This window comes from Phalacrocorax aristotelis, chromosome 7 (assembly GCF_949628215.1).
Source record: "Phalacrocorax aristotelis chromosome 7, bGulAri2.1, whole genome shotgun sequence".
NCBI classification, from domain to species: Eukaryota; Metazoa; Chordata; class Aves; order Suliformes; family Phalacrocoracidae; genus Phalacrocorax; species Phalacrocorax aristotelis.
In genome coordinates, this window is record NC_134282.1 from 17,503,962 (window position 1) to 17,526,732 (window position 22,771).

At 47.6% G+C, this 22,771-nt stretch overlaps 1 protein-coding gene across 10 annotated transcripts in view; it reads right to left on the minus strand.

Moving 5' to 3' along the window:
• LPP (LIM domain containing preferred translocation partner in lipoma) overlaps positions 1-22,771 on the minus strand; it is a 341,524-nt gene that overhangs the window by 307,617 nt on the left and 11,136 nt on the right. For 5 of the 10 annotated variants that reach the window (XM_075098979.1, XM_075098982.1, XM_075098978.1 and 2 more), the window contains exon 2: positions 8,902-9,007. The exons of 1 other annotated variant lie outside the window; for it this stretch is intronic. The gene's annotated coding sequence lies outside the window, so the exon portion shown is untranslated. Of the gene's footprint in view, positions 1-4,932; positions 5,104-8,901; positions 9,008-22,771 lie in introns of those variants that run through there. 4 more of the 10 variants (XM_075098976.1, XM_075098984.1, XM_075098985.1 and 1 more) reach the window with 4 other exon arrangements.

Here is a 22,771-nt window from a genome sequence, read left to right on the forward strand (position 1 = left end):
CCTTTGCACTGAATGCACTTTTCTGCATCGCAGCGCTTCATGAGACAGAGAGATTGAAGAGCTGGTGCTTAACACTGCCCCTGGAGACTTGCCCAGAAGTTTTTACATTGCTCAGCACCCTGTGCATAAAAGGGCAGCAGCAGTGATGCTCCTGGTGAACTCCTGCTGGCCAAGCTGTCTGGCAGGTACAGCTAAAAAAGCCATTTTTGGAAAATATTGCCTTTTTATAGGTTATCTCAGTGCAGACAGCTGCCACACGTCTCTAGAAATAGCAGGATTTAACAGCCACGTTTTGCAGGGACAGATTTTAAAGGTTCCATCTTCTAAGAAACAACCTACACATCCAGAAACAGGAGGCCAGATTTGTTTTGATACTGGAACCCCCTTCCATATGCTAAGTGTGCCCACGGATTTGCAAAAACCCTGCTCTGAAAATGGGATGTTCATTCAGCAACAGGCAACAAGTAACTTGCATTTGCGTTCCTATAGTCTGTTCCCAGTGCTATCAGCAGCAAAATAGCACATGATTAGCTGATATTGCCTTTTGCTGAAAATCGCTGACATTTTGTAAGTAAAACAGTGGTGAAGAACATTAAATACAGGAAAACAAGACTAATAAGTCAGGTAAAAATACCCTGCAGCTACAGCTGCTCGGCACCTCTCTGTTGTTGCTCTTCAGATGGAGCGAGCCAGGATCAGATCCCAAACATTGTTATAATTGATTCAAGGTGATAAAGAAGGAGCCATGGGCTGCGTTCCCAGGTCAGTCCCATGGCTGCAAACCCCAACACCATGAGCCTGGAGGAGCCTCTTCAGCCACCCCACCTCCACTGTGTTTGTGAGTGCAACAGGGATAATGTCATATTCCTACCTTTTAGCAATAACAAGCTTTATCTAAAAAGCGCCAAACTCCCATGAATTTAACAGCGGAAAAGCTGATGCTAAGGATATAAATGTCTCTGAATGTTACAGGGCCTTGCAAAATTTCCATGGTACCACCTTTTACTATCAACAGTTGAACCAGTTGTCTACAGCATCTCCCTTATTGTAAGATTTGTTTATTTATTTATTTTTGAACTGAATGAAGGGGTACTAAAGACAAGGACCTGCTGTGAAATGACCGAAATTCCCATGCAAACAACCCATTAGCAGTGTTTAAATGCAATTTAAATTACTCGTTGTTAAAGTGCTCCTCAATTTCATGGTAAGTTTCCAAAGAAAATTACATGCTATGTACTATTTAATTGATTGTTTTCTACTTCTTAACACCCATTTATTCCCTCCTCCTGTCTTTTCCTTAATTTCAAGGGATGATAATGACTTTTCAGGGAGGAAAGGGGAACAGCTAACAGAGTTGAAGAGGGATTTACCTGAATAACAAGGATGTAGCAGGGAAGCAGCTGCCAAAAATGGGCAACTCCACTGGAACTCGTCCCCATGATATTTTCACAGTTTGAGACAGCACAGCACAAGGACTTCTTTCCTCCCCACCACAGGCAGCTGGGCTTTCAAAAGCTGATGTTCCTTTAAAACATAGTCACCCCCCCCATGTCAAGCAATAAGCACAGTTAACTGCTAGAAGACAGTGGTAAAGCAACAAAAGCAACTTGTTTCTTCTTCCTGGGCACACTAGTCCTTGAAACAACACGCTCACTGGAGGCAAACTAGTTTTTCTCCTTTGGGAGATCTCATCCCAAACACAAATACCTAGTTCACAGGAGGAAATTTCCCCCTCAAAGTTTACTGAAGAATTGGGCTGCGAGCAAGACCTCCTGCTGCTTGCAACAGCTGTTGCACAAGAACGTGTATTATAAAACTAATAGACATTTCTTTAAAGCCTGCACTCTGCTCAGATCTTAGGAAGCCGCAGTGCCACCATTAGGTAAGGTGCCACTTGGAAATTCCTGAAGTTACAACATGTGTTGGGATCATGTCACACACCAGCAACATATATCAACTTTATGAAATACTCAGTATAACTTGGTTTACCTTTAAGGAACCAATGCAGAAATATTTAGTGCTCAGAAAAGTATAACTTCATTAGAGTAAGTGAGATGGTTTTACAGTACCACTTTGCACAAGGCTGCAAAGCACCCACCTCTCTGCAGGAGCCAAGTGTGAACCAGCATGTGGAATCCAGAGATTTGCACTTTTCCCAAATTTGGCACACGATGCCTCCATTTCTACACCTGCACACCAGGATAATACAGCTTTCCTCAGCCTGTGGGCACAATTTAGTCTTTAAGGGCTCTGAAACCTTTGCCTACAGAAACGCAAAGTATCAGATGTGTAGAGCCATCTAGGTTCATAATCTTGTCTCACCTTCATCCCTTCCATGCCCATGTGTGCTAGCCCCATGCTCTCCGGGGCAGCTTACCTGCTGCGGGGCGTGTACAACCAGTCCTTAGTGCATGCTAAATCCCCCTACAGCACTCAAGTCACACAGTGATGGTGTCACCATTTCTCCATGTCCTGTGCAGTGCCAGCCCTGGATCAATCAGTCAACAGCCAGGATGAAGGATGGGCTGCAAACCAATCCTCTGCATTTAATACATCATTAGAAGTGACTGAGAGAAGCTTAAGAGAGGCAGGCATGGAGCTCTCTGGGCACGCTGGAGGTCCAGTGCCACGGAAGGCTTCTCAGAGTCAATTGTTTGCAAGGTGCCAGGCTGCAGGAAGAAATACATCTTTAGACAGCTGTATTAATTTACAGGTCAGCCCTTAATGGCTCTGTTCCTGGAGCAGAAGAAAATCCACTGTGAATCCTGGTTAGCATCAGTGATCACTGAATCTGCCCAGGTCCTGAAGAAATACCAGACAGAGAGCCCTGGCAGCCTGTGGTCCCAGCCGTGGGCATCCTCCATCCTCCAGAGCTCTTCCCGCCCTGCCCAGCACTCATCAGGGGAGATACGGACAGCACTTGGCAAGCTTGTCCTTCACAGTCCATTCAGCTCTCAAGTCACATCCTTGTGGCGATGAGATGTTGCACAGAGAAGAGTTGGCACTTGAAGATTAACGGCCCCAACATGCTTCCCCCAGCATGCAAGGGTAGCACTGCCCTGAGCCTTGGGCTACAGTACCGAGGCACTGCTTGCCCTTGCCTTCCAACAAGCAGCCTGTCCTGGCAAGTGGGAAAGGGGGGAAACTGCGAGGGGAACAGAACATCATTATTTCCAGTCCTGCCATGCTGTTCTGAAAACACCAAGCTTGGCCACAAGCAGCTGGCAAAGCCTGGACGTGCCACATCCAAGTGCCACCAGAAGCAGGGGCTGATCGGGGGCATGACCAAGCCAGGGAAGTGCTGCACAAGAAGGCATCACCTGTCACACAGGGCCATGCGTGCAAAGGCAAAGCACGATGCACGAGGAGCGACACCGACCACCTGCTTGCTGCCCGCCGCGGCTTTACACCACCATGCACGACAGAGGATGGGTAGCTCCTTAGAAAGTTGATGGGCTGAAACTCCACGTGCTGCAACAGCTCCACATGCCTCCCTGGTGCCCTGTTTTCCAACCCATTGCCTACATTGTCCGTTCAGGCTGCACGCCGTTTGGGACAGCCGTTCTGTTCTTTGCACCAGTACCACACCCAGCCCAGCGGGGCCCTGACCCCAAAAGCTGCAAGCACCCCAAGCACCTTCTTGCAACAACAAGGATTAAGATGCAGCTAAAGTCTGCAAACTCCCAACACATCCCGTCTGGAGGAATACAGTCCAGCAGTCTTTCTGTCACCTTTTGTGGCTGAGTGCTTTTCAGCTCACCTCTCATCCTCATGCAAACTAAGCCAAGTATCTTCCCCTGCCCAGAACAAATCGACTGAACTTCACACCTCAAGGACCTGCTGCAAATCCACATCTTAGGAAAACCAAACCTCACACTAACCATTAATCCCTATTTAAAAGGGCAAAAGAAAACCAACAAGGGGTTTAACTTTCTGACAAAGGTCTTCAATTTAAAACAGGGAGCATATGATAACAACAGGTCTATATCAGCCTAAAAATACCAAGTTAGCCAAGAAGATACAGGTGTCACTAACCAGCAGCAGGAACTATGAACCATGTTTCACCAACACCCCTTCCCAAGTAAAAGGACAAAGTGCAGTGCTTTCTGTCCAAGGCATGGGACTGGCTGCTATGCAAGCCCCAGCACAGCGTTAAAAGCCCTCTATATGCGTTACATACTCCAAATGACAAGAGGAATGCAGGATGGTGCATCTCCGCTCCAGATTTCCCGGCACGGTTTTAGCTGCCATGAATAAAACAGGAAGCAGAGCATCTTCCAGGTTCCCCCCTTGCCCCTGACTGTCTGGATGAACTGCAGTTTCCTTTCAGGAAAGAGAAAGAAGGGGCGGGGGGGGCAGGGAGAGAGAAGCAGCCAGCTGCAGTACCATACAGATTAAAAACTTCACACTAAGGAAAAATGGAGAATAACAGGAAAAAACAGACACTGAACCTTCATCCATTTACAGCAGCTAAACTTCTTCAGGTCCCTAACAAAACAGAGTTAAATATTAACATTTGAGAGAAATACATCCATACGTTATGCAGCCTTTTTAACACTGCTTAGGAGACAGAAATCATACTCAAGCTATATTTTACTTGCTGACCACATGCATATACACTCATTTAACTCTGCAGTGCTCTGCTGCCTTGCTGCGTTAACCAGTGAAACTAAAAGGAAGACCGTGACTGAATGGGAGCTGGCTTAAATTATCTTTATACCTAGGCCTGAAGAAACATTTTGCCTTTGAGACCAATCCACTAAGCCAACTTTCCCTGCTACAGAAGGTTTCATTGGGTCCCTTGCTGTTGACTGGCGATCCACATGCCTGCCTCCACCAGCAACACGCACGCTTCGATGCGATCCATCTGACTAAACAAAACAAAAAAAAAAAATCCCAAGTTGCTTGCTAAAGCAGCAATGATGCACTTACCGCCATCCAGGCAAGCTCCTTCACTAACACACTTCCCTCTCGAGCAGATCAAATTTGGAACAAGGTCCAGGAGCAAGAGAGAACTGAAAACTGACCACAACAAGCTTCCAAAACAAGAAAGGGGGGGTGGGGGGGGAACCTTACTACAGGAATCCAAATCCTGCTTCCACCAGACCCTGAGTCACCTCCCCTCCCTTGCAATAGATCAGAGCAATGGGTAAACATTTCCAAATATGGAGATCAAAACTCCAAAGGATGTCAAAAAAAAAAAAATCACCCTTCTCTCCCTGGCTTTGGCACAGGGATGACTTGCTCCTCTGGAGCCTGAGCTGAACACATCTCTGTCACTGATCCACACAGCCAGGACACAGGGCCACGCGTCACCATCTCGACCTGCACTTTGGTGGCTCCTGGCTCAGACCCACCTGGCTTGGTAGGTGACACTGCATCTTTGTCCTCTCCAGGGGAGATGCAACACGAGCAGCTGCAAGAGCCATCGCCCCTCACCCCCTACAGCAAACCTCACCTCATCAGCAGAAAACCTCCCAGGACTATGTTTTGGTGCACTCTGTGAAAGCAATAGGCAAATTGAGGCTGTGTTTATAGTGACACCAGCTCAGTGCCAGAAAAGGCAAGGCTTCACAGTCTGTCCCACTAGAGAGATTCTGCTGTTGGGTCCCGTGCTGGCTGCTCACCTGGGGCAGGGAAAGATTCCCCGGCAGGCTCATCTAGCTGGTGCTTAGCAAAAAGCATGTATTTGATTTTGCTTTACAAAAGGAAAAAACACAGTTCTGTGGAAAGGAACATGTTGCTTGGACAAGGTGAAATCCTCCTGCAGGGTCAAGGTTGGCAGCACCCCTTGATTCCTGCTGGGACACCCAATGCAGCATCTCGTAGCAGGTGGGAAAAGGGGAAGACCCAGCCTCTCCACCCCCTTGGAGAGGGGCTTGAGGGTCAATGCTCAAGCTGATACAGCAAATTTAGGAGGAAGAACAGTTATGCTTAGCAGGCACAACTGTCCCTGCAGAGTCTGCCTGCACACAGGAGCAATATACCTATGCCACCGTTCCCACAAGCATCGCTCCTCGGCTGCAACGGCCAACCTGCAGGCAGCAGAGAGGTGACTATGCCTGCCATCACTGGACGACAGCCTCCTAGTAGCTGCAGCCATCAGTTCCAGGAGCAGGCAGCCTCTCAGGAATGTGCAAATCAGGACATTTTCAAGGGGAGCAGGCCGCCAAGACTATCCAACCAGACCAGAGTGATTCCCCAGCACCACCCACAAGATGCTATTGAATTTATAGGGAAGGAATTCCAGAGCTGACTCTGCCCATGTATGGCCAAAACAAACTGTAAAAAAGCGACATTATAGTACATCTGGCTCTCACTGGTGCTGAAGTACAGGCTTCGGGAGGAGCCAAAACCCTGCAGTGACAGAGGCTGTACAATTACCTCCAGTAACAAGGTAGAGGTCAGGGGCCCGTGGCAGCACGAGTTTAGCTCCTGATATCAGAAGTGACATAAAACATGTAAACCTTCACTTTAGGTAAAAAAAAAAAAGCAAACGTTACTGTCTTTTTGAAAAAGAATCACATTTAACTTAGTGATCCATCACTACCACTGCAAAAAAATATAAACCTTAAAAGGCAGCACTAGCACATGTCCATTACACTGGTAGTTACAAACGCAGCTTTAAAGAGCCAACACTACAAGTGGCACTAAGTGGTACACGAGGGCAACGCTGATGCAGTGTAGGCTGGGACTAGCTCTCAGTGGGCAGCTGATCAATTATTTTCCTAAAAACCCACTAAAACCTCCCCCAGAGCCATGTGCCCCAGCCAGGTCACCAGGATCATTTTCCATCATCAGAAATGTAGCCACGGTGCTTGAAGATGCTCCAAAACCAGGCTAAGAAGGGTCAGGTAGGTATAGGTTTTACAAACTCTGACTCAAGTTTTCCAGCTCCTTGCAGAAAACAATTCCCATGGCATTGCTTTTTGCAAGGACAAACAGAGGGATCAAGTAGGGAATAATGTAAGTCAAGGAAGGGAACAAAAGTGTGGAGGACAGCACCAGGAACAGCAGAAACCCACATCCCAGACGTGCACCAGCCATTACTGCTCTGGGCTCCCACAGCACAAACAGATCGAGGTTCTCCTTAACAGTTAAATGGCATCACCTCACCCGCCCTGCCAGCTGTGTCAGCTCGAGAGGCAAAGGGCTTACCGAACCAGAGAGGAATGCAGGCTGCAGTGGCACTCACGGTGGGGACAGGGAAATGAAACCCGTGGAACGCAGGCTGCTCACGCTGCCTCTGCCTTTACACAGGGGTCAGGCAGGGTACATTTGATGGCTCCCAGGGTTGAAAACTGGGACTAATGGCTTTGTGACCTTAGAGGGACTCCCGTGTCAGAAATTAATATAGCTGTTAGAGGGGCTGGGAGCTCAGGGGCCTGAGCGCACAACGACAAGCTGGTTCCTGGCTCCTGGCAGGCAGCCCAGCGATGCTTTTCAATAAGCACAAGTCGTACCCATTAGACCGGGAACGAGCACGCATCCCCTCTGAGCAGCATTTGCTGACTGGAGACCCACCACACGGCTATTCCCCAAGATTCACATTCCCCAGGATAGCATTAGGATGGCCCCCCTGTTACCCAGCTGAAATGGCATTATACTCTCCCCCCCTTGCTACAGTGTTCACTTTAAACAGTGGCACCTAAGCATCAGCTAGCATTCAGTGTCTCTGCTTTAGAGCACCTTCTAGTCCAAAGAGCACAGAGGAGGGAAACCAGAGGGATGGACACGCTCATGGTCCAACCACAGCCTAACCAGGAGCTCCCTGCTACACGGCACCATTAGTCCCTTTCCTTGCCACAGTCCTAACCCTGGAAAGTAAAAGCTTGGGAGTGGGAAATAAAATCTAACCCAAGCCTCCTGCACAGCAATATAGGCTGTTATCAATCAGCCACCAGGTCAGGTGTGGCTAATTTCATCTAAATGACATTATATAAGCAGGACCACTGAGAGTATTTGATTCATAAAAGTGTCTTGAAGGGGCAGAGCACACAGCTTGCATGCCATAGAGAACACAGGGTCGGCTGCAGCATCACAGGAACACAAACCACGTAATACAGACAGCAAGGACCAGGGATGCTCATACGCACACATGCACAAGTACGCACACATACGCCTCCTCCCCAACATGCAGAAAAGCGGACTTGGGACTTGCAAGCTGAAGTCCTGTGCAGCCGAAAGTTAGCACAAATGTTTGTGACAGTTCCACTTTGCAGGCAAAGGCAAAAACCGGGTGCAGAGGAATAAATATAGAAAGAAGGCAAGCAGGCAAAGCAGGTGCTGGCTTGTAAAACCTTGGCCAGAAAGGCTCCCCAGGAGGTTGAATCTGGTAGTTTTGCAACAGCTCCACAGAAAGACAGAAAAAGAAAAAAAGAGAACATGAATGCATATGCATTCTTTTATCGCCATATATAGTATATACAGACATTTGGTATATACACCCCCAAGCTCTCATATGCCACCATATAGTATATACCATATATGCATTGCGCATCTTTGTTTTCCTGTGCCTAGAGTTGTACAGCATGTGTGTATATATATGCATGTATGTGCATTTCTCATGTGTGCATTTGTCATTACCACCCACATCACCTAAATGCGCATGCTGTCACACAACACACAGAGCACATCTAAAGCCTCAGTGCCATGGTCCAGGATGACTTCTGAATACCTGCAGCTTCTCTCTGCTGCCAAGCCCTTCCCCACCAAAGCCCCTGGGTGCAAACACCACCAGGGAACCACCAGCTTGTCTTGTATTTTGCAGTGATTCCACCCTGCCTCCACACTCCATTAGGAGAGGACTTGGAGAGAGCCATGAACAAGATGCTACTGTCAGAAAAGCCACAAATCCTTCTGAGAAGTTGTCCCTCACACCTGTGAAACGTGTTTACATACCGGTTCTCACACTGCACAGCCTTGCTGGTGCGCTGAACTCAGAGTGCGGCTTTTGAAGACACACAGAGCTCTGCCAGCGTCACGACTTTGGGTTTCTTTCCCAGCCCTGCGAAGAGAGAGAGATACCCATGTGATGCATGCCGGATGGGCTTCCCAACGGCTCATCTCCAAAACTTGCAGTTTAACCCACACAACTTCTGGGAAATGTAGCATTTTCCTCCCCAAGATTCTTAGGCAGAAGCTTCCATACTCCTGGACTCCTTTTGGCACCCCTGAAAAGTAAGTGTCACTACCTCAAACCAGGCCAACGACCCGCACCAGCTGTCAGCTGCCACAGTTCAGTCAACTTGTACCTCCTCAAGCCACAGCTCCTTTACTGCTCTTAATGCCCCTGAGAAGGGCAAGGGGTAAAAGGAGACGTAAAATGAGGCATAAAAATAAGAGAACAGAGTGAATTCATTGTTCAACTCTATGACCTTAGGCACACCAAGGGAGGTATCAATTAATTCATTTTGAAGTTCATGGGATTTACCAGTACCGCAAGCAGAGCTACAATGCCATCCAGTTCACACTGCCCTCCATCTCAGCACAGCCTCTTCTCTGAGGAGCTCTGCCCAATTCCCATCAGAGACTGCCTCACTCTTTCCTGTAGCTGCAAAGCAGACATAACCCTTTCTTGAAGTGACCGACTTGGTGCCAGTGGGTCTTGTTTTCCCCTCTGCAGAAGATGAAAGTAGAGCAGAGGGGACAGCTAGGCCACGCAACCGTCGTCTTGCACATGGTATGGCCAGGACACACGGTGGGGTGCATCGCATGGAGATAGGCAGCATCTGAATCACACACTCCTTCCTGTCCTCGCCAGCCCATAGCCAGCATCCCATCCCAGCCACATCCTGGTCGCCCTGATGGCCCTATCTCTGCTCATGACAAGCACAGGCTTGCCTTGTCATCACCGCTCAGCACAGAAGGTTACTGCTATTTGTTGTTGTAATGATGGAAATGCTCAGTTCAGGCTTGCGTCTGTCGTACATGTACTGCTCATAAGGGTGCATTTGAGCCCACAAGTCTACAACCAACATGCAGCAAAATGCAAAAGAGTGCTGGTGGCTCACAGTCCAGGACCCTATCACCCGGTGGGATGGCTTCCTGCCCCTGCCAGGACCCCTTGTCCCCCATACCATGCCTGAGGCTACAGCAGCCAGGAGAGAGACAGGGCTCTCGCCTCTCCCCAGCAGTGGTAGATCCCTACTGCACCAAAACCACATGAGCATGATGAGGTCCACCCTGACGCTGGAGACACCTTCCCAACTCAGCCCCACAGTCCCTGCAGCACCACCTAGCCCTGGTTCCCCAGAGGTAGAGGCAGGTTTAGAAGTCCCCCGGATCCTCAGTGCCCAGGTACGATAAGGACAAACTCAACCAAAGATCGCAATGGCCTCTCCCACTCACTGCAGGCTTGGGATGAAGATGAGTTAACTGTAGGGTTTTATTGCAGGTGAACTCAGCCAAAGAGCAATTTCTCTCCATCCATCAAGGAGGAGACAAGTACAAGCAAATATTATGGTTGTGCATGTTTACTTTTCATTTTAAAATGATGTAGAGTTATATACAATTTAGGTCCTGCCCACAGGCTCCTGGCAAAATGCCCTTCGGTCTTATCTGCAAAGGCAGAAGACAAAAACATTCCCTTATGGTTCCAACACCGCTTCAGTTCAACCCACAACAGCACCTCCGGGAGCTGCAGGTAAGACAATATTTCTTGGGACCCAACCTATGTCTAAAAGATCTTGGCTCAGGCTTGTCTTTCACCAGGTTTAACTCAAGAAACATTTACAAGATCAGTTATAGGACTCAGCAGACTTGGCTTGATAAATGACATCTGCCTGGCTTTACTTTCCATGCCGGCTGTCCCCTTCACCTTGCGACTGAGGTTGCTGTAGCAAGGTGAGCATGACCCCACGTGCTCTGCCCAAGCCATCCCGCCAAAGCCTGCTGTGAAACCACCCTCCCCAGCAGCAAGCGGGGCCCAGCGTGATCCCAGAGGGGCAGGAACCCACTGATGCCCAGGCATGAGCTCCCTCCTGGCCAGGCATCCACAGGAACAGCCTGACTGGTCACACCAACGCCCACCTGAGCAGGTCTGTCAGACTACTCCATTTGTGACCCCATTTCATTAGCAGAAGGCTGCAAAAGCCCGTCTGGGTTTTGAGCACAAAAATTCCCAGAATACAGACAAAGAGTACAGACCCAAGGTGCCAGAAGAGCTGCACATCTGCTGCATCACAAGCCATCAAGCCACGATACCACCACCAAACCACACATCTTCAAGACATAACCTCAACAAGCATTTCTCATAGGGGAGCATTTCTCAAGACTCAAGACCCCAAATCCCGAGATCAGCAGAGCTCCTCTCCGCCAAGTCCCTCTTCTCATTTGCCTGTACACATCCCTTAGCAAGCAGCACCCCGAAGAGAGGACTACACAGAGGCTTAGCAAAACAATGCCTTAACCAGAGGCCAGCTCCACTGGGGAAGCAGGCAGGAGAAACAGATCTTGAGACAACAATAAGTCCCAAAAAAGGGTCTGCCCCTTGCAGTCACGCTCAGGTAGGGAAAGACAAAGAAGTGGACGGTACAGACATACCCAAATTGCTGCCATCGATTCCAGCATGAGTCTTTTCCCCACTGAAATCCTTGGAGAAATACATGCAAAGACTGTCCCTAAGGAGCCACCTCTGGGTTTGATACATCCCCGAACAACCTTTACGGGGAATATCGAGGTGCTTTTACAACAGAAATAGCAACAACAGGCAGGCTTTTAGCTCTACAAAAGTGAGGTCCTCCTAGTTCAGAGCCACCGCAACAAATGCTCAGTGGCCTGTGCACAGCTAATTCTGATTTTCATCTTGCAACAAGAAATCGCAGCTTTCTATCACAGTCCTGCAAGAGATAACAGGAGGAAAGTCTCTTTGGTAACACAGCTTTACACTGTCAAGCTCCCATGTGGCATAGCTCAGTAAGATTCTTCTGTATCTTCTATATATTATTCTTCTGTATCTTACTAGATACATACATTAGATGTATGTAGACTAGATACATATATTAGATGACCGGCTACAGTGGCCAAGACTTCAGAGTCTGTATACACCTACACATACACATCTGCATCTTCATTTTTATGCTTAGGGCAATACAGACCACTTATTTTAATGTACCATTTCAATGGACAATTTATCATTTAAAAGTAATTTAAAGCAAATGCCCAAACAGCAGAAATTGGCTATCACAGCTAAAGCGCTGAGTCTCTGCACAAACTACTGGAACACTAATTTACCAAATTTTTTTTACCACATCTTTTGCAAAAGATTGTTTTCTTCATTTGTTTCTTCCAACTAGTTAAATCTAAGGTACAGCTCATAAAAAGATGATAAAGTGATTAGAAGTTAAAAATGCAATCCCAAGCTGAAAGGCAGATAAGGTGATCAACGAACTCTGAAATCCTTCGACATGATGATCAGAAACAGTCCATTCACTCACTGTCTGATAATACTGATGCTGTACTATCAACAGCAAGAATCAACATTTCTCAAGAAAAAAAAGACATAAATTTAACACACAAGTAGAGCACAGAAAGCAAGGTTTCCTGTTTGCAGAGTTAAATCTAAAAGGAGGAGTTTACAATGCCTGAATTTAAATATCAGTCCTCTGGTATGGTTTGAGTTTTCTTACATGGTTCAGATTTTTGAGAAATGGACAGTTTAAAACCTCTGCAAGACATCCATGTTTCAGAGAAGTGCAGACAGCACTTTTAGTAAAACAGGCCCCCCTAGCATAACTTTACATTGGTCACTTAGAAACTGAAGTAACCAGACTCCCCAATCCCTTTAAAAGAAAATCTCACCTGTGAAAATAATTTCAGCAAGTGCTAATTACACATCTCACGTAACAACCTGGCTGAATGGTGTCCGTTTTTCTGACTGCTTAAAAGTTGTACTCACTTGTAAATCTCCTTTACACTCAAAAGCATTACCAATATCCAGAGCATAATTTGGGGTTTTTTGTTTTGTTTGTTTGGGGTTTTTCTTCTATTTTAGGGGGGTTTGGGGTTTTTCTGTGTTTTTGTTGGTTTTTGTTTTTTAAATCAGTATGGCTATACTTGCAGAAGCTGAAGCATTAACACCAGTTAAACTGGGATAAAGCTGCCTTGCACTGGGATCCTTTGTTCACACTGCTTCATGGAGCAGATGGCTCAGCCTGACCGCCACAAGGAAAATTGTCGTTTTAACCGTTCCAGTCATCAATTTTTAAGCGCAGACAAGCTCACAGCAAGTCAGCCATCAGCACAAACTGACACAGGTCCCCCCCATATGATTGGCAGGTGCACGTATGAGTCCCCAGACGACAATCCCATTCAATGTGACCTTTTCATTTTAAATGAAAAACACTTAAAAGCCTGCGCCGGTTCTGACATATGTATTTTTATGTCTTTCCCATGCTGTGCCAACATATTTGTTATTTGCTGGCTAAAGTCCCCAAACTCAGAAATCTCACATTATCTCTTCCACCACGGGAGCCCTGATCCTCAGCCGTGCTGGCCACCACCAACACTGAGGAAGCCACCTCAGGTCTCCACATCCTCACATATCAGAAAAATCAGACCCCTTACACGCAAACCTCAATTTTGAGTCCAACCTCAGTTTTGACTCAGGATTCAACTTATATGCACGAGTAGCTTTACACTTGAACACAGCCACAGACTGATCTTGCTATCCCGGGACAGTGGTGTCTGCAGGATCCGGCCCTAACATCTTCCAGCGTTTGCTTCTGTGCTTCTTGGATTCCATTTAAAATTAAACTGCCCGATTCAAAAGTATGCTGACGAAGTTATCTAACAAAAAGATCACACAAGATAACGAAAGCTGGAGACCTGTTTCCTCCGCTCTGCTGCCAGCAGCAGCACCAGCTCAGAGAGTCATCAATATGAACAGCAACAGCTAATAGAGCTGGCTGCTGCCTTTTGGGAGGCCAGATCCTGTGTTGGTGTAAAGCAGCAACTATGCGAATGGCAAGTTTCAATCTGCAAGGAAGCACATACCCCTCCTTTATCATACTCAGCACGGAGCTGCTTTTAAATCTGCCGCAACCATCCCATGTGTCAAAATTGGCCATAATGGGACTTATCGCTTCCGAACTCCTGTCTGGCCATCGTGCTGGAGGAAGGCTGATGCTGGCTGCAGCACAGACCGCCAGCTCCGATGGGGAAAATTAGCTCCCATAAAGGAGCAAACTCATCGCAAACCCCACGTGCTGCCGGGAGCAGAGCCTGGCGTTAAAGCACTGCTCCGTGGGAGCCCCAGGGTCCTGCAGCAGTGGCACACCTGGCTTCGGGGCCAGGGAACTAATTTTTACCTTTGCTGTCACACTTGATTTTCAGGTCTGTCCTGGGGTTCATAAAATGAGACTAAAACAAGAGGGGAAAAAAAAAGCAGGAGAGACTATTCCAGTGGCACAGCAGCACTGAAGGGATAAGACCCAGGTTGCACCAAAGGGATGGCATCCAGCTTTCCCAGATGGAGACAGACTGATGTATAACAAATGAAAAAGTTATTTGGGGCTGGACAGATTTAAACAGTGGCTGAGGAAGCTGCAAGACAGCCCTACCTACAGCACCCTGGCAGCTGGGAGCCACCCCGCTGGCTCTCAGCCGGAGCCACTGGGCAACGGTTGGGGGCCAACCCAGCAGCACAACCAGCCATGACACACCCCTGTTATTTTAAACGCACGAGGACAGCTAGAAAAGAAGGGTGGCTAAGGAATGAGAGGAATCAGCATGTCTGTGCCAGAAAGCCTGCGGGTCCCTTGCTGGAGCAACCTTTCAGCAGCTCCCCATCGCTGCCAGCAGCACTGACTGTGATTTACACGTCTGTAATTGACACCAGGACTGGACCCTGTATTTTCAAGCACAGACTACCAGCCTCACGCTGTTCGCACACCCTCAGCCTACTGGAAGTGGAAGATTTTCACAACAGCCTCACTGATTTTTTTTTAATTCCCCCCTCCCCCCTCCCCCATTTGCTGTCTGCATTTCACTAAGCCTGGTCAGAGAGACCTTGAGCAAGAGGGGGACAGTTTCACTTTCTCACTCAAATGCACCCCAGCGTCTTGATCAAAGAAGGATAACTGATTTTGCTTTCAAGTTCTCATGCAGTATCAGAGCACACAGAGTTTGGGTTTCAAATAAAAGTTTTGCAGTCAAAACCAAAAAAATAACTTCCCCTCCAAGGAATAGCCATCCTCACCAGGCAGCACCAGCAGAACACCTCCCACGTCTTGAGAGATGCTTGGTCAAGAAAAACAGACCAACACTGACCAAAAGCACAACAGAGCAGAGAAGTGCTTTGCCCCAAGGCACGGGGGTCAGGAAGGCACCCGGCTCTCCCCACTCCCAGACCAGGGTCTTCAGCAGCCCAACTTTAGGCTGAAGTCTCCTAGGACAGAGGTGGCAGTTTTTGTACATGTTTGCTCAAGTCTAAGGGTTTTATTATAAAATTTTATAATAAAGGACAATATTCCTTTAACCATTTTGGTTTTAAATGGCCAAAATTTGACAGCAATGGTCACCTCCTCCCAGGCTTGCTCAGGTGCCACCACAACAAAACCCTTGGCACCACGATGGACTCTCTTCTTGCTCTTCTTAAAACCACTTGCAAATGAAACTTCTAAAACTTAAAGCCTATGTGACCACACAGCCTTTGTGTTCAAGGATTCTGTTTTATTCTTTTATCCAGTTTTGGCCAGATCATTTGAAAATAGCAACACATACCTGGCAGCCAATGGGAGTCACTCCCGTGCCCGCTTGGTCAGGCTCAGTATTTCTGAAAGCTTTTTAATCCATCGTGATGTTTAAAGAAAAGCACAATCAGCCAGGACCAGTAAATCTCTCTGGTTTAGAAATATCTGGCCCCTCCTTCCCCCCATCTCCAAGGATGACTGAACATTAGCTATCTTCTTTCATTTTTATACCTTAATAGCAATTAGCACCCCAGTTTCAGCCTTGGAACAAAAAACTTCAGATGGTATAAGCAAAAAGGGAACTCAAACACCTGTATTAAAAAAAAGAAAAGAGTTTCTCAGTGCAGCTGCTCCTCTTTCCAAACAACTGGATCGAGAGGCCAAGGAAGCAGACTCCAAAACCAGATGAAGCCCTGATGGGGCAGAGGGGCCCAGGTTAACATGGAAGCGTGGCAATCAGCCAGCAGAGTGTGGAGTGGCCTCACCACCAACTGCTTTTCATGAAAACATTTTCGGTTTTAACTATTGTTACCATCAAAAATAGAATTAAAAAAAAAAAAAACCCTGAACTTTTTTAGTTTACAAAACAAGAACTGAGCTGCAACCTGACACTTTCTGCAGAAAACTCCATTTTGAGAAAGCAGCTATTTATACCAAATAAAGATAAAGAATTCTGGAGTGATTCTGACATGTCCTAATAACTGCTCTTACTACATTCTAAAACTAGGACTACAGATGCCTGTGGATGTGTCTGCCTTCTGAACAAGAAAGTACCATTACTTCCATCATAGATGGAGACTGAGACATACAGAAAATAAATTTAAAAGCTGTTTTAGTTCCTAAATTATCCCGACTTTCGCTGGAAGCCAGGCTCCTCATTGAATTTAGCCCTTATCACCAAAGGAAAAAAAAAGCAGAGGCAGTATTTTAGGCCATGCTTTACACTCTCTTCCCTGTGACAGGGAAATTGGGCTGCCACCGCAGACACCCCGCTCCTGGGCTGGGATAGGGAGGGACGATGGCAAGGGTGCTCTGTGCTGTCCATCCCTCCGCTGAGCCACCAGACCTTCACCGCAGACAAAGCCGCCGCCCATCTTCTCCCCCAGAGGACACCTGAATATCATCGCCACCATCCCTGGGGTATGCAAGCCTCAGCCCAGCACTAATACCTAAATTAAGGGGACAGAGGGGGTCTCCAGCAGAAACAGCAGGACAGCAATGGGAAGGAAAGGTGACCCTAGTCTCCCAGGCTCAGCAGGACTGCACACATGCCATCCCGCACCATAGCTGTCAAATGCCCATCTGTCTCAGCACAATGGCCTGGTAATCTACCTGTGGGACAACATGCAGCATTATCTGCTTCCCCTACAAGTCAGGGAGGGACTTTCTCCCCCACCGAGGCAACAGTGGTGGGGATAGGGGACACAAGCATGCACCCGTCATGCTGTTTGCCCAGCACCCAGCCCTATACACTCTTCCATCCTCCCAGATCAGGCTTGGGCTCAAGCAAAGGGAAGGTGGCAGAGCTTGGACATCCCTCCATTACCTTGTGCAGGAGAACCAGTCATGCAGACTTCCATGGGAATTCTGCAGATTATCCTCCCCGCAAAGGAGCTTAATGAATTGCCTGTAAAAGGGGATTGTGATTTACCACATAACTTCTTTTAGCAGAGTAAGTGCAAGTATTGTCACATTTTTCCTCTCCTTAAAAATTAAGGATAGCAAGTCTTTAGCCTCCGTGTGCCATTTTATCTTGACCCAGAGAAGTACATACGCTGGTCTTGCACTACATTTCCTTTATATTTTTGCTTTTCACCAACAGCAACTATAAAACTGCACCCCTGAACCTGTATGATCTGGTTCACTTTGACTGCATTCCTGTTTCTTGGTGGAAAGAAATAGGCTTTTGGTTTGCAGAATGGCAAAGTTAACAATTAAACATCCTCAGCACCCTTACTAGACTTCATCAGTACTCACAGGGAGAGACCACGCTTCTTCCCATGTACCTGGTGGTTTCTCAGCACAAAGTTTTCTTGGCTACTAATCTTCTTTCCAATTCTACTAATGTCCTTTCCAAGAGTTTGTCACACGATATCCTCCAGCCTGCTGCACCCAAGCACTGTATTTTGGAAGAGTACATGACTATTTGTTTGAAACATTAGCTACACTGTGTGGGTGTAACATCACACCGAAGGTACAAAACACTCAAGACCAAGCAAGGTCTCTTCAACCTTCTTCCACGTCGCTGGTGTGATTCACAGGAGCATCTAACAGCATAACACCACCATCGTACCTGTCCTCACCTACTCCTACCCTACCATACTGAGCTTGTCAGCGGGAATTTTGTCACCAGCCCTGAAGCCAGCATTTATGTTATCAAGCCAAATGTTTTTATTTTTTCACTTGGTGATGGGGAAAAACAGAAAGGAACTGCAGGAGCTTTTGGAGACAAAGATCTCTCCAGGACGTGCCAGCTGATATCTTCAAAGACTGACTTGGCACAACATGCAAGCAAGCAAGACCAGCTGCATGCCAGCCATCAGCCAGGCTCAAGGAGTGTTAGTGACTGCAGTCAGGAAGAAGGAAGGAGAGGAGGAAAGTGAAAGACAGACTTGTGACTGCACCAGTCACAAGAGGTACAGCCACATGCCTGGTCATGACCCAAGAAGGAAACACAGAGAATATAATGAGGGGGGACCTCTGTGAGCAACCACGTTTCAGACAGCAGTGGCCATGCACAAGTCAGCACTCACCAAGACTGACCACACAGCAGTGCGTGAGATACCACACTTGGCCTTCAGCCTAGAAACAGGAGACACATGTGGGAGGCTGCGTGGGAAGAGCTGGCAAGTGAGACTGTGTCCTATCAAGCCTGCAAATCTGCACATTGCACAGAGGCTCACAGCAGCCTCACATAAGCCATTTGTAGCCACCATGTATCTAGTTACAACCCCAGAAACACAGCTGACTCGATCACCAGGCCTTTATCAGCATTCAGAGAGACCAGAGAAGGTCAAAAGAGCCATCATCCAGGAACAGAGGACAAGCACAGTGAGCTCAATGGGAACTTGACAGGCCAAGAATGACTGCAGTCACGGAGGACCGAGGAGAGCTCACTCACATCACCCTCTTTTTCTGAGGCTCTCAAAGACGACAAAACCTCTGACCTTTGATTAAATCATGCTACTCTCAGAAGAGGGGGCAGCTTAGGGGCTCGGGGACTCAATAAGAAACTATTTTTCTCAAGGTCATGGGTTTGTACCCTCTTCAAGTTCTTTTTTCTTCGTCAATTAAAACAGGGGACTCTATCTGCATTAAAAAAAAAAACAAAAAAAAAAAACAAAAAAACTAACAGCACAGCCAGATCCTGCCTCGTGAAACAGGCAGATTAAGAAAATGCAGCCCCTTCACTGTTCCTTGCAAGCCCCACAGCTGAGCACAGCAACTTTGAGAACGTTCTTTGTGCAAAGTGAACACGACCCACTGTTGCACCCAGGGTAGAAAAGCAAAGGAAGGGATTGGCAGGTGAGCAGGTACAGCTGCCAACCTCCAACAGCAGGTTAGGCACAGCCCTGCAAGAAGCATTATGGATAGAGCTGATCCTGCCCTGGCCTTTGAACCTAGTCCTGGGAGACTTCTGCCCATTCCTGTACTGCTGCTTAGAGAGGAGGTACATTCAGTCGTCAACCACTGCCCAGGCAGCTATTCCTCCTCTACCAGCTGGTGCTCAGAGGCCAAAAACCCACCATGAGGTCATGGTGGGGATAAGTAGCAAGACTGGAGATGTGCTTCTGCCTTTGCACTCACAAAGCAAACAGCATCCACGGGGCTCCAGCCCTTGCTGCCAGGGAGCCTGACCACTTTGGACTGGACATCTTCCAGCCCTCAGCCCAGCGGTGACATCGGACAGCCCCTCCAGTTTGCACTGAAGGAGCACAAACATTTCCATGGACACTTAGGACCAGCTGAAGGGAAGAAACCCTCTGTCCTCCTCCTGCTGCAGGCCCAGCCCCAATAGTGACAGAAATGTGACAAACGCAGAGGTCGAGCAAACGGGGAAAAGAAAGGACACCTTCCACTACACATCACCAGGCCCAGAACAATGCATGAACCAAAGTTAATGTGTATCTGAAACCAATTACTGATAGAAACCAAACTATCTAGGAACCCCAGCTGCTGCATTCAGGGTTCCTGGTAGTGAGCACAGACCCAGTCAAAACCATTTTTTGTTGGTTTTTAGCCCATAAAAAGTCAAGATAAAAACATGCTCCTGCACACAGGGTGCACACACTTGCCTCTGTCACCTTTAGTGGCTTTCCACTGACAAAATACCTCCTCTCCCCTCAAATGCAACTATTAGGTTTCATAAAATTTTTCATAACTCCATTCTTTTCCTATATTTACCCTTTGGTCCAAAATCAGAGAAAGGATTCAAGCACAAACTCCTGTGCACCAGGATGGAGCTGCTGGCCCTGCCGGGGCCCTCTCATGCATTATGGCCAGTGCAAACGTAACACCGCAAAATGGAGGGATTTGGAAGGAATCGGGAAGAAAGTAGAGTTTACTTCCATTCAAAGATGGTAATTATTTTGGAGAGGACTGTATATCCTTTTGGCTTTTAATTAGCGGCAAACCAAGCCAACCTCTGTTCATATGAGTGAGAAACTATTAGGGGCTACTGATCTGCAGCCAAGGAAAACAAATCTGTACCGGTCCCTCACCCCCAGAATAACTTCTGATTGTCAAGCACAGTTACCAGGGGAATGAATAGCTTCTCCTGCAAGCTCCTCACTCAATTAAACTAATGCAGACAAAAAAGCCAGGCAGCAGCAGCCAGCAGCATGGGGCAAGTCAGATGCACGCACTTGGCACACGCAGAGCAACCACAGCAGGTTCAGAGTGATGAGGGAGAAGAGGAGCAGTCCACAGCCTCGGCATTGCAGAAGACACCAAGACTTCTCCTTGAGGTGCTGAATGGCAAAATCTGGTGGGGTCTGTGCTGTAAGGAGACCAGAAAGCTTTAAATGAGAAGATAGAAGCACATCCTGGTATCCTGAGCTGTCATCCTATTTAACAGAGACAAAGATCTGAGTGAGGAAACACCTGAGAAAAGTCCTTCATTTATTAGTAAACCAGAACTATCCTATCACTGCCTCCCTCTCCACTCAGGAGCCTTATAACTCTGCCTGGAAATCAGGACAGCCATCAAGCCAGACCATAAAATAGAGGCCAGGAGAAATGAGTACAATTCTTGGCCCTGCTTGAGCAGGAAAAACAAGCGTCTAAAGCATCCCAACCATCTTTCAAAGCACCCAGGAAAAAAGTTAGATGCAGCAGGAGCTAGCTTTTGTTCCCAGTTGCTCTTTGCAGACCAACTGTTGGGGCTCTAATGATCCATATGAAGAGGATCGATTCCTGGTTTTTCCCACTTGTGCAGCTTAATTTCATTAAAAGGATTAATATGGGTCTTGGAGGCTACAGTGAGATATAGAGGCCTTCCTTACTCTTCACTCCTCTGTGATGCGCCACAGCTTCGTTTTCTCTTTGGAAAGTTAGCCAAAGAGCCTTTTTTTAGGGGAAAGCAAAGCATCATGAAGCTTCTGGCCCATATGACACTGAGCCAACTTCTGATGAAAAAGGCTGCAAGACATTCACTGTCCAAGATCTCTGAATACTCCATATATGTAAAGTTATTGCAGTGGAGTTCCCTGGTCCTCAGTGTGTTATCTCCAGCAGCTGGCTGGGACTGCACTTCATAGCAGGATGGAGCAGGAACAGCCAGGACATAAATCACAAACTGCAGAGTCCAGAGACAACTCTGCACATAACCTGCTTGACCTTATAGGCATTGCAGAGCTTGCAACTAAGTATTCACAGCAGGGGAAAGAGAGGGAGGCAAGAAAAGGACTCAGGCCAGCCAGGAGCATGGTGCCTTCACACACCCCTGACAAGGAGGTGGGCACATCAGCATGTGGATGCCGGTACCAAGCAAAATCCACAGCTCTCTCCTCTCAGTCAGATGAATTGTGAGTGTGCAAACATAGAGCTAAATCCCATTCCCCATCAAAAACTAAAGGAAGTTGTGTCTTTGATTTCAGTGGAAACACAGCTTGGCCCTCGCACAGCTGAAGGCTGGGAAAGCCACTGTGGTCAGGCCAGCCCAATGTAGCAGCAGCAGGTGCTCTGCAAAGCTGAACCCACACAGCCATGAACATGCCCCAGCTTAGATGGTCTCTTCCAGCAGGTGTTATTTGAATGCCAGGCATCTCTCTAGCAAAGTGCAATGATATTTAACTTCCTTGTGGGCTCAGGAGGCTGCCAAACATCTGTTGGGATTAGTTGGCTCATGTTTGTAAAGTGCACACAAATGCTATCGTAAGGAAGGGGCTGACCTATTTATGGATGTGAATGCTGGACGAAGACCCAAACCCACGTACTGTATTTGCACATATGGCTGTATCTCCCCTGCCAGATTTTACTGTGTGAAGCTACAATGGAGGCACGAGGTGAAACCTATAGCTTACAGCCCACTTCTGATCACTGCTAATTTCAGTGAGCCATACTGCTCCACTCTTCCACTTTACCCCATCCAGTTGCACAATTGAATTTTGTTAACAAGCTGAGCTAGTGCAGCTTTACCAGGAGCCCTCAAACGCCATATGGGTTGCCCTCTGCAGGAAAACCCACCTTGCCTTGAGCCTCCATCCCACTCCCTGGAGCCCCACCAGGGCTGCAGATCACAGGCTCTCAGCCCACGAATCTCCGGCAGGGACACAGAGGCCAAGCTGCAGCAGATCAGCCACCCAAATTCCTCATGTCAAGGAATTTTGCACCAAGCTCCACATTTCTCTTGGGTGTCCCTCCCTCCTACACAGGCCTCCTGTGAGTAAGGGCCGAGGAATGAGACAGTGAGCCTGCACAGCTCAGAAACCACAGTGATAAACAGCCATGAGAGAGACGAACTCCCCAAGAAGCACGGGGAAGAGCCCATGTAGGTTTCAGATGGAACCAAACATGTTTGTGAGAGGGATTATAGGTGGCAGTGCCTTGTGATGGCAGAGCCATAGGAACCATACGTT